The following is an 8,587-nucleotide window of genomic DNA, read 5'->3' as shown; positions in this document are numbered from 1 at the left end:
CAACCTGCAGGTTTCAGAGGCAACCTCCCCTTTCTGCATCGCCTCATCAAACTCAGTTTCATTCCCTCATTCTTTGGGATCTTTTCACTCTGTCTCAGAATGAAACCTGCAGTCAAGCAACTGAATTCTTTGGGGGAATTTTCCCCACAAAATGGTTAAAACACCTTGTTATGTCATGAAGCCCCCATCTGTGGTTTTGAACCAGGTCACCCTAGCATCATGGGAAGGCCCTATCCTGGGGTCCTTTTCTTAATTAACTTCCTTGCAGAAGTCTGTGAATATGAAGACAAAACAATAACAAAAACCACAACAGCCCTGGCCCTCAATGAGGTTTTATCCTCAAATTTATTTTATCCTCAGTTTTATTCAGTCAGCAATGAGGAGCTGATAGCTTTTGAATAGGAATCATGAAAGCAAGATTTTATACATTAGAATGAAGCTTGGGCAGATGTAAAAAAGGAGGATTATAGAGGGGAGATACTATTCTGGTTCTGTAATCCGACATATTAGTAAGGTCTTCTGGCCTTGAGTCATTTGAAAAGTTAATAAACATTCCATCTCTGTCTTCCAATCATCCCTAACTCCTTTTAGGTCCCAACTAAAATCCCTTGTCTTACTGGAAGCCTTCCCCAAGACCTCTTGATTCTAGTGTCTCCCCTTTGTCAATTACTTCCTATTTAGTCTATAGCTCGCTTTGCTTGTACTTGTTTGCACCTTTAGAGTGTAAACTCCTTGAGGGCAGGAAGGATCTTTTCTTCTTTTTGTATCCCCAGGGCTTAGCTTTGGGTCTGGCACATAGTAGGCTCAATAAAAGCTGATTGATTGATTGATCCTTAAAGCTGTTGAGCAGACCCAGCCCAGAGGCAGAGAACTGTATGAGCATCACTCCACTAGAGACCTCTTTCCAAAGTCCAAGGGCAACATCCCACTATTGAATTCTCTCCAGGTTAACTCCAAGTCATTGATCCCTTCTTGTTGTTGACTGTTATTGTTCAGCGATTTCCAATTCTTCATGACCCCACTAGGGGTTTTCTTGGCAGAGATACTGGAGTAGTTTGTCATGTCCTTCTCCAGTTCATTTTACAGATGAGGAAACTGAGGCAAACAGGGTTAAGTGACTTGGTCACAGAGCTAGTAAGCGTCTGAGGCTGGATTTGAACTCAGGTCCTCCTGACTCCAGGGCTGGCACTCTATCCACTGTGCCACCTAACAGAAGTAAAAGTCCAAAGTACCTTTTCCCATTGGGGGAGTTTGAATATCAGCTAGCCACCGATTTCTTCCTGATTTCCCCCCAGAATGAGTCAGTACTCATCCTGAACCTTGACCCCCCCCCCCACCCCAGGTTTGAGCTGCCCTGGCCCTGCCCCTAACATTTGGTCCTGTTTAATCTAAATATCTATGAAAACCTACCCCACTTTGCCCACATTGGGTGTCTAACTCCATCCAAGACTCTGCTGTACGTGTCCCACCTCCTCAACTGCCCCTGTGCTGTGTGACCATCTTCCCTGAATAAAACTTGCTTGTTTCACTTTCTCTCTTTTCCCTTTTTGTGCTGCATTTTGGATTGGTCTGATATGCTGGAACTCCCAGCCAGGGTGTGTTGGAGTCAACTCTGACTGGCTTTCACATGTGATCATTTATAATGTAGAAATTGGCAGATGCCACAAATCCTGCTTTCTTGTTGGGTTGATTGTTTAGAACCAGTGATGGAGAAAATGAGAGTAATGCAGATTAAACTTAAAAGTGCATCCCACATACACTTTTATTTTGTCTTTTTGGGGAGAGCTTGTTAAACATTTACCAGCACATCCATGCTCCCCATCATGCTCCTTCTCATCTTAGAAGCATGAGCCATTAACCCAGACTATGACTAGTGATTTGGTAACCGAACCCCATTTCTGAGTCTTTGATTTAGAAACTATAAACAGTAGGGGCTGAATTGGGGGCTGTGTGTCTCAGTGGCAGGGCCCTCTCCCTTCTCCATGATACCAAGGCTGTGATCTTTGCCCCAAAACTCATGCCCCTTGGGTTTCCCTATCTGACAACATAAGTGGAAGATAAAGGAGATTCCCTTTTTCCTGGCTGAGATTTTAGTATTCCAAACCTGTGTCATTGTTTTTTTTTTTAATTTATAGCCTAAAACAAGCATTTCTATAACATAGTATAATAAAAAAAGATGATTGCATATGAAACTGCACATTTACTATGTACAATTTGCTATCCTTTTAAATATATAATAAAGTTATCATGTAAAGTCTGTGTTATAATGCTATTCTACTATTGGATATCTCTGATTTGGAGGTTTTCTAAGTGTGGTCCCCTAGACCCTTTCAGGCGGTCCACAAGATCAAAACTATTTCATAATAATAATAATACTCAAATGTTTGAATTTCCAATGTGGTAACTATTGGTAGACATAGCTCACATAACCAAAAGCTCTTGGGCAGGGGGTCCTCAATCATTTTCAAAAATGTAAAGGGGCCCTAAGACTAAAAAGTTTGAGAACTGCTATTTTAATGCATTCGTTTTTGTATTCATTCATTCAGTTTGTTATTGTTCGGTTCATTCTGACTCCTTATGACCCCTTTTAGGATTTTCTTGACAAAGATACTGGAGTGGTTGGCTGATTCTCCTCTGGCTCATTTTACAGATGAGGAAACTGAGGCAAAGTTAAGTGACTTGCCCAGGGTCACACAGCTAGTAAGTATCTGAGGCTAGATTTGAAGTCTTCATGACTCCTGGTCCAGCGCACTATCCACTGTGCCACTTGGCTGCCCATTCATACACTGGCCATTTATCAAGCCTTTATCATGGGTAACAGTGATGTTAAACTCAAATAGAAAAATTGCCACATACTGACTTAGAAAAGCACAAATTAGCATTATCTATATTGCATTATATTTTTATTTATTTTGTTAAACATTTCCCAATTACATTTTAATCTGATTCAGACCCACTGGGAATCTGGCCAGTTGCTTGCTCCAGAGTTTAATGACTTTGATGTGTGTTACGTGCTAGGAGAGAAAGATGATTAAGACAAGCTCCTTACTCCAATGAAGCTTTGAAAAGAGGGATGGCATCAGAGATTTCAAGCTATTAAGGACCACATAGATTATGTAGTACAGCTGCTTCACTATATAGATGAGAAAAGTGAGGTCTATAGAGGTTAGGTGACTTGTCCAAAGTCATAGAGATAGTAGACAGCAGAGTTACTATTCTAATTATGGTTCCTGAATTCTGCATTCAATGTTGTTTTTTTTTTTTAGGAAGTCACATGGCTCATGTGTAGCCCTTGTTTCACGGGAAGGGCTGCCCCTACCCCCATGGAAACAGTCAGCTGGAAGTATCTGTTTGCGGGTAGGCAGGTATTACCCAGAGTTTCTTAAGTTCCTGTGACTTCTGATCTTGATCAGGAATGGAATCTGGATCCATGTATACAAAATGGAGGAGGGTTGAACAGCACCCATTCTGGTTGGGACCCATCTCAGTTCACCAGGATACATATGTAAGGATGAACCCAGGACCAGAGAGGTGAGGAAGTCAGACTGGACCTGAGGTACTACATTGTAAGTGGAGGAGGGAATCAGATTGAGCTGTGAATAAGACTGGTGGAACCAATAGGCTATCGTTGGTGAGCCCGTTGGAGCCCAGTCCCTCAGTCCTTCTGGAGACCTTAACCCCAAAGAAACTTTCTACTCTCCTCTGGCTCTGGAGTGGAGAGATCTTCTCCCACCTGTTAATAAGCTCTTCTCTTCTTGCTTTTCCCTATAATCCAGTGCAGAGTGTGGGAGAGGGAAATGTATCTTCTTTTATTTTTTTGTCCTTTCCTTCCTACTCTTGGAAGTTTTCTTTCCCCAACTGCTTCATTGTATTTCTATGCTATTTTAACTGTTAAAGAATCTAGATGGCCACTTACCATTACACTGTTTATGAATGCATGGAACAGATCGAGAGAGAGAGAGAGAGAGAGAGAGAGAGAGAGAGAGAGAGAGAGAGAAAGAGGAAGCCAAAACTTAATGGGGAGAGGAAATTTTGATTGTTTTCCCAGTGAACGTTGGCTGGGTGCGGGGTGGAGGGGGCAAGTGAATCAGAGAGAGAGCTTATGTAATTTATTACCAATATGTTAAAGATTATTCATACCCTCAGTTTATTTCATTTTGAAACCAGAAAGGTGCCCCAAAAGATGTACATGATGTGCAATTTGGAGCTGTTCACTGCTGGAAGGAACTTTGTCAGTTGCTGGAGAAGGGAAGTGATTATGCTTATGTCCTCTTTGGCACGGGAGCTGCTGGCCACCTAGATGACTGGGGTTAAAAGACTCCTGGCATGACAGACATCAGCCCCCGCTCTCCCAAGCTCCCTTTACTTTGGGACACTTCCAGGCATTACCAATTCCTTATCCTTGGCTTCACACATACGTCCATAATACTACATCATGACTGTAACATAAGAAAGCCTCAAAATGCTTGTCCACATTTAGGGATGTTGAACAGAGGGCTGTTCAGCCCTCTATCTGAAAAAAATTGTACATGGGACACACTATTAAGTTTAATCTGTAATCTTCATATTTTCTTCATCACTTTCCTAAGTCTAGACAATCAAGAAAACAATAAGTTAAGCCCTGATTTTTCAGGTTTGCTGGTTTCAGAAAGGTAAATGCTCCCACTGAAAATCGAACAATCTTGAGAGCCAGTCCAAGCTGGCTCCAGCTCACCCCTGCATATATCTAACCTAACTTGGCTCCACATCAAACCTAAATTGGTGACATGGTCATTATAAAATATCTTGGGGTCCTTAGTAATCTGTCCAGTTAAGAACCTGGGACCATTGACCAGAAGTCCAGGCTGGGAAAAGGCCATGACTTTTCAGGTTAGTGGTTGTACAGGCAAAGTTGAAGTGGTCCTCTGGGTTGGGGCATAGTCTAATGCTTTGGTCCTGGCTGGACCAATCCTCTTCCCTGTCACCAATGACACTTAGCCCCAGATTTCATTTCAATTCAATTTAATTCAGTTGAGTTCATTCCAATAAACTTTAGCTAATTACCTACAGTTCACTGTGCTAGTCTCTTAGGGAGACACAATTCAGTAAGATGTTATTGCTGCTTTCTGGGAAATCATAGTCTAGTAGGAGAGATTACAAAGGCACACAATAACTATAACACAAATTAGAATATAATAAATGAGTAGGAGGGGTGAAAGGAAAGTGATTTGAGACTCCTGAAGGAAGAAGAAACTTTTTTCAGTCTGGAAGGTCTCGTGGAGAAGATGGAACCTTATGATGTACAAAGAGGAACTGGAGGGGTTGTCAAAAGGGTCTCAAGTCTACTACGGTGCAGGGGAAGGAAGGGTAATGTTGTCTCCTTTATTTTTTTTTTGCAGGGGCGAAGGCAGGGCAGTTGGAGTTAAGTGACTTGCCCAAGGTCACACAGCTAGTAAGTATGTCAAGTGTCTGAGGATGGATTTGAACTCAGGACCTCCTGACTCCAGGGCTGGTGCTCTACTCACTGCGCCACCTAGCTGCCCCTCTTGTCTCCTTTATGCTAGTCCTCCTAGATATATAACCAGGGACTAGCCAGGCTCATCCTGTAGCCAAGGCTAGCCATTGAAGTCCCCTAATGACCATAAGTGAATGCCACTAAAAGACACTCTTGAAATACAGATCAAGAGACTTTTTATTCACTTCATATTTATTCTCTATATACTTACATATGTAGTTGCTGTCTCCCCTTTCAGAATACAAACTTCTTGTGAATAGGGATTTGTTATATTCTTTGTATTTTCCATGCCCAGTCTTAGCACAGTGCCTGGCACATGGTAGGCTCTTAAATGCTTGTTGACTGATACTACAATGGAGTCCTTGGAGAATGAATAGTATTCTTCGACTCCTTCCCCCATACTTCGTTAGGGTATATTCAGGCTTATGGCTAGCTTGTATGAATGGCTAGGATTAGTGCTACCAATGTGTGACCATCTGAATAAGAAATTTTCCCCAGGTTTCTGGATGAAGCCTGGAGAGAAGTGGGACAACCTGGATCAGTCATTATCACCTCTGACACAATGGCTACGTGATCATTCTGGCAGAACCTTGGTTTCGGTTTCCTCTCATCCACAGCTTTTATGACTCCCTCTGGTTCTAGGTAATTTATGGGTTCACTCTGTCATTTCCTGGCTTTCCTTTTTGTCTCTCCTTTTTTCTTTAGTTTCTGGTGGAGTTGTTGTTACATCTTAGGCCCTGACCCTGACAGACTTCTATTCTCTCAATTTGGGGTAAGGCCTAGATGTTGAAATTTCCTCTGACTCTGAGGAACCCTGGTAGTTCTACAGGCATCTCTTCTATTTCCCCTTTTAAATTTCTTGAGTTCCTTAGGTTATGAAAGAAGAATCTTCTTGAGATTTCTTAACATTTTCCTTCTTTCCGGAATGACACATGGGTTCTTTAGATTTCTAATGGCAACGAATATTAGTTATAGAAATCTTCTCCAAATAAAATGATGGATGTGATTGTGGCACAGAATCATCTATTGGTGATTTGAAAATACAAAAAATAATCCAAACCTTTATGTTTACTCTATCAAGGCCATGACAAAGTAACATTAAAAGAAAGAGAAATGATGGGGAAGAGTAAAACCAAAATGACATGCTGTGCTAGTCTCTTGGGGAAAATGAACGAATAAAAATGACCCTTAGGACTTTATTCGTCACGAAAAGCCACTTTAATAACATTCACTTGTAACCGTCCTATACTAAAAATAACTTTTAATCTAACTTAAACACTAAAAAATGAATATTTATAGAGAACATAAAAAAGAAGATTCTGTATGAAACTCTGAATCTTCTTTCCATACCTCTTACTTTTAAACGATGTATATAAAAGAAATTCCACATGTTGCTTTCAAAATCATCCTGCTTTTCTGAGCTTCTTTCTGAACTATCTTCTGTTGTTTTCTGTGCATTTTTAAACTTTCCTATGTTTTTAAGCCTGTGCTTGAAAAGCAATTTTATTCTAATTGGCTTTACATTCTCTTGAAAAAAAATTATACTCTAGACACAGGGGTGTGGAACTTGTGGTTTCAAGTCCACATGTGGCCCTCTAGGTCCTGAAATGCAGCCCTTTGACTGAATCCAAACTTCACAGAACAAATCCCCTTCATAAAAGAATCTGTTTGGTTCGGTCAAAGGGCTGCGCTTGAGGACCTAGAGGGTCAAATGTGGCCTTGAGGCCATAGGTTCCCCACCCCTGCAGAATAAGATACCACTGCATATATATCATTATTTACTCTTCATGATATTTGATCATTCGTAAACCTTAACAAGTTCCTGAAAGGACACTGAACATTACTCATGGCATGTTTTACTTTCCTTTCAAGTAAATCTGTGAGAATAATGGAATACCAAGAAATCTCTTCTTGAACATGTGATCTAATTACTTTGAAAACATAAAAAAACTTCTATTTTACAAAATGCCACTTCCATAGAAAAAAAGAGTACTGAAATAAACATGTTAACCTCAGTTTACTGTATTAAAGCGTGGTGTTTCCTTGTATCAAGTTTCTTTCATTATCCATCATTTTGCTTAAATGCTTAACTACATTGACCCAGTTCCAGCCTTGTGGAAGTTCACCTTTGTGAGCCGTCTTGTCTGTGAGCTTCTGTTTCTGGGTTTTTGAAAGCTGTTCTTTTTTTTTAAAAAACATTTTTTTTTCCTTACCTGATAGAGCCATATTAGAAGTTTCAGCTGAAACAATATTGCTTATTGATGTCATAGAATTAACGGGGCGATGATTCTCCATGAGCTGTTCTTTGTTCTCCTTGACATATTCAAACAACATATATGTCATAGCAATTTCAAAATTAACTTCAACTTCTTCCTTAATTTAGTCGGAATACCTTGCTTTACAGCCGATGATATGGTATTGTTGAAAAAAGCATTTGTAGATCTTATTGTGAATATGTTTTGGCCCAAGAAATTTCTATTAAGAAGGCATTGGGATCATCATTCTCACCTATCCTAGGTTTAAATAAAACTAGAATTAGTTCTTAGAAACTTTCATCGCCTTCATAAATAGAACAATGCTTCCAGCTCCATCTCCTGCTCCTTGTTGGCACTCATCACTCTGGCAGTGAGGTCCTCCCCCCTCAGAAAGCCAAACAGGTGGCGGATGGCAGGGCGAGGGAGGAGGAGGCCAAGGTAGGGGGTCAGGATCCAGCAGCCAGAGCCCGCTACCCACCTCATTACACCTCAGTGCCATCACTTCCTCACCTCACCTAGCTCCCCCTTCCCTATATTTTTAAATGAACAGAATATAACAATTACATTCCTGGTAATTTATCCTAAAACTATTATAAAAGGGAACAAAAGTGCTCATCTTCACAAAAGTATTCATAATTGCTTTATTTGTAACAGCAAAAATAAAGCCTGGGAATAATTTCTATCATTTAGCAGACCCTGTAGTGTTCATTGCAATGGATATAATGTTAAAGACAAAAGCAGCATCTAGAGGGGCTTATCATCTTTAGGGAATGCCTTATCCTTCATTTGGCTTCTTCTCTGGACATCCCCATGACAGTAGCAGATATCTTTTGAGTGT

The 8,587-nt window shown here is 40.6% G+C and overlaps 1 pseudogene; it reads right to left on the bottom strand.

Annotated features, from left to right (window-relative positions):
• Window positions 1–3,736: 3,736 nt before the first annotated feature.
• Window positions 3,737–8,109, bottom strand: LOC118850895 (annotated as a pseudogene).
• Between the last annotated feature and the right edge of the window lie 478 nt (window positions 8,110–8,587).

The sequence above is a fragment of the Trichosurus vulpecula genome, chromosome 5 (genome assembly GCF_011100635.1).
Source record: "Trichosurus vulpecula isolate mTriVul1 chromosome 5, mTriVul1.pri, whole genome shotgun sequence".
In the NCBI taxonomy this organism is placed as follows: Eukaryota; Metazoa; Chordata; class Mammalia; order Diprotodontia; family Phalangeridae; genus Trichosurus; species Trichosurus vulpecula.
Note: the sequence above shows the minus strand (reverse complement) of the source record. Positions and strands in the feature narration are given on the sequence as shown.